The sequence below is a fragment of the Charadrius vociferus genome, unplaced genomic scaffold (assembly GCF_000708025.1).
Source record: "Charadrius vociferus isolate BGI_N301 unplaced genomic scaffold, ASM70802v2 scaffold407, whole genome shotgun sequence".
Classification (NCBI taxonomy): domain Eukaryota; kingdom Metazoa; phylum Chordata; class Aves; order Charadriiformes; family Charadriidae; genus Charadrius; species Charadrius vociferus.
Genome location: NW_009649852.1, coordinates 802,549 through 806,393, shown reverse-complemented (window position 1 = coordinate 806,393; position 3,845 = coordinate 802,549). Strand labels below are relative to the sequence as shown.

Here is a 3,845-nt window from a genome sequence, read left to right as displayed (position 1 = left end):
GCCTCGGTTTGTCCAGCTGAAGTGTAAATTTGGGGTTGGTTTTTTGGGGTTTTTTTTGGTTTTTTTTTTTTTTTTTTTATTCCCGTTTTGGTTTCTGTTCTGGTTTTGGTTCTGAAGATCAGGTCGTGATTTCCCTGACAGATTTCAGCCAAGAGTTTGTAACTGTATGATATTTACTGTAAGATGTAGAACATTCGATAACTATTAAAATGTTTCCAAAAAAAAAAAAAATAAATAAAAGAGCCCGAGAGGGTTTGGTGGTTTTTTTTTTTTTTTTTTTTGGCGCGGTGATGTGGTGAAGAAGTGAACGGGCCCAACCATAAACCCATTTGTAGGATGGTGGTGGAGCTTGAAGGTCTCCAACCCAACCTTGGGTGGGTCGTCCCACTTGACCGTGGCATGGCCAAGCCAACGTCATCCTATAGAAACAGCTCCTATGGGAAGCGGAATGTTGGACCTTCACGGTGAGCGGAGCATCACCGCCGCGTTCTCCTGGGCTGATTGAGACTTTGGATAGAGGAGATGTAGATGCGGGAAACCAGCTTTGGCCAGAGCAACCCATGCTCCAGTTGGGTTGTTGGTAAGGTGGGAGTTGTCCCGTGATCCAGAGACTCTCATTAACCTGTGGTGTTGAGCGCTGGCCCCTGGTGGTGGAGGGAAATCAAGAGCTCGTGACGTTCCTGGAGAGGTTCAACAAACCCAGAAGGTGCCCATGGAATGGCACCTGGCTGCGTGACGTCCTCTCTTGCATGGTGCCTCCAATGGAGCCGTGCTCCAGCGTCGCGGCTCCTGGAGATGCTCTCCATCAGGCCACCACTGGACCTTGGGGACGGGGAATCCTTCTCACCAGCTGGGCAAGACGTTGGATTTGCCATGCTGCCAGTGGACACCTTGGTGGCAGGAGCAGAAGCCAAGCTGCCACCTCCAGCGCTTGATGGCACCAAGTGGGACTGGCTTTCACGTGGCCTCCAATGTCCTCCATCCTTCCCATGGGATCATTGTGGGGGTCGCCGTCCCCCCGAGGCAGCCCCCAGGCCAGGTGCCAGCTGTGGAGGACAAGGGATGGACCACGTCTCTGGGTGAGGCTGAATTGGGCTCTCTGCACCACCCAAGGTGGCAGGAACCACTTGGTGGCACTCCCTGGGCCAACGTCCGTGGTGGCTGTCACTACCCAGGGATATCCAAAGTTGGAGGGGACAACTTCTCCTGCTGATGGCAGCCACCCAGGTTGTCCCTACACCCCCAGATGTCCCCAGGCAGCTGGTCCAGGCCCCCCCCCCCCATAAGGATGCTGAGGTCCTGCAGGATTGGGCCACTGGCTCAGCAGGGTCAAGGTGGCCCCAAATGGCTGGGGACAGCCCGGGGCGAGGGGAACTGGAGGGGACAACGTGTCCGGGATGGCCCCTGGTGGGCACCCATGGGTGCTGCAGCCAGCGCTGGGTGGGCGGGTTGCCTGGGAGGGTGCACACGTGTGTGCACATACATGTGCGTACACGCTTACAGAGCTCCGTGTGCAAGTGTGGGTGTGTTTGCACGCGCACGTGACTATATACGTTTGTGCGCGTGTGCCTGTGTACGCGCGCAGAGGTGGGCTTGCACGCGCCCGTGTTCATCCGTGCGTGGATGCGCAGCGGTGCGTGAGCAAGTGTGGTGTGCACACTTACAGAGCTCCACGGGCACGTCTGCGTGCGTGTGGGACTGCGTACACGTGTGTGCACGTACCTACGTGTGCATGCGGCGGGGTGCATTTCGGCATGTATTCATCTGTGTGTGCGCGTGTGTGTGCACGGGCGCATGTGTGCACGCTTATAAAGCTCCACACACGTGTGTTCGCATGCGTGTGTGACTGTAGACACGCGTGTGCACGTACATAGGTGTGTGTGCACACATGTATATGTGCAGAGGTTGCATTTATGCATGTGTTCATGTGTGCGTGTGCATGGGCGCATGTGTGCACACTTATAAAGCTCCACACACGTGTGTTTGCATGCGTGTGTGACTGTAGACACGCGTGTGCACGTACATAGGTGTGTGTGCACACATGTATATGTGCAGAGAGGGGTTTCCATGTGCATTTATGCAAATGTTCAGGTGTATGTGCACGTGCGGTGGTGTGCGAACGACACGTGTGCACGTCTATGTGTGCACATGCGTGTGTATGCACACTTGCAGCGCTCCATATGCGTGTGGTATGTCTGCGTGCACGTCATGCTGTAAACGTGTGTATGTGCATCGTGTGTGTGCGGGGCGGGGGGGTTGCATGTGCGCGCGTTCGTTGTGCACGTGTGTGCACACATGTGCAGCAGTGTCCAAACGGGTGTCAGGTGCGTGTCTCTGCGTGTGTGCGCGTGTGTGTGCACACTTACAGAGCTCCACATGCAAGTGCGGGTGTGTTTGCATGTGTGTGTGATGGCATACGTGTGTGTGCGTGTACATATGCGCACGTGCACACGTCTGTGCGTGCAGAGGTGGGTTTGTATGTGCACACGTTCATCCACGCATGTTTGTGTGTGCAGTGGTGTGTGAACAGGTGTGGTGTGCACACTTACAGAGCTCCATGTGCACATCTGCATGCGTGTAGGACTGCATACATGTGTCTGCATGTACATACGTGTATGTATATGTGCAGGGAGGGGTGCATGTGCATTTAAGCACGCGTTCATGCATGTGTGTGCATGTGCGGTGGTGTGTGAATAGGTACATGTGTGCACATCTCTGTGTGTGCACACTTAAAAGTGCCATATACAAGTGTGTGTCTGTTGGCATGTGTGACTGCACACGTGTGTGCATGTACATATGCGCACGTGCACACGTCTGTGCGTGCAGAGGTGGGTTTGTATGTGCACACGTTCATCCACGCATGTTTGTGTGTGCAGTGGTGTGTGAACAGGTGTGGTGTGCACATCTTGTGTGTGCGTGCACACTTGTAGAGCTCCATGCGCACGTCTGCATGCGTGTAGGACTGCATACATGTGTCTGCATGTACATATGTGTATGTATATGTGCAGAGGGAGTTCGCATGTGCATTTAAGCACGCGTTCATGCATGTGTGTGCATGTGCGGTGGTGTGTGAATAGGTACATGTGTGCACATCTCTGTGTGTGCACACTTACAAAGCTCCACATGCAACTGTGTGTCTGTTGGCATGTGTGACTGCACACGTGTGTGCACGGGCACACGTGTACGCCCGCAGAGGTGGGTTTGTATGTGCACATGTTCATCCATGCATATGTTTGCATGTGCAGCGGTGTGTGACCAGGTCTGGTGTGCACATCTGTGTGTGCGTGCACACTTATAGAGCTCCATGCCTGTAGGACTGCATACGTGTGCCATGCACATATGTGTGTGCGTGCAGAGGAGGGTTTGCATGTGCATTTATGCACATTTGTCTGTGCATATGTGCGCAGATGTGCAGCGGTGTGTGAAGGGGTGCATGTGTGCACATCTGTGTGTGCGCGCGCACATCTGTGTGCGTGTGCGCGCACATCTGTATACACACAGAGCTCCAGGCGCGTGTTTGCACGCGGGTGTGACTGCACACATGTGCGTGTACGTAGTTGCATACGTACGCCTAGATGCGATGTGCGGTGGGATTACATACGTGGGTGTGATTACACCACGTGCAGCGATGTGTGCACATCCGTACACGCGTGTGCGTGTTTGCATGTATGAGCATCCGCGCGCATCCGTGCACGCGGGTGCTGGTGGCTGCCGGCGTGGCCACGTGCAGCGGCGCCTCTTGCAGGGGGGGTGTGTGTGTGTGCGTGTGTGTGTGTGTGTGCGCGAGGGCACGTGCGCCCGTGCAGCTGCCCGCGAGTCACACGGCAGCCCCCGGCCGTGTCACC

General features: G+C 55.1%; 1 protein-coding gene across 1 annotated transcript in view; it reads right to left on the bottom strand.

Moving 5' to 3' along the window:
- Positions 1-3,845, bottom strand: part of RELT (RELT tumor necrosis factor receptor) — an 8,793-nt gene that overhangs the window by 1,043 nt on the left and 3,905 nt on the right. The gene's annotated exons all lie outside the window — the stretch shown is intronic.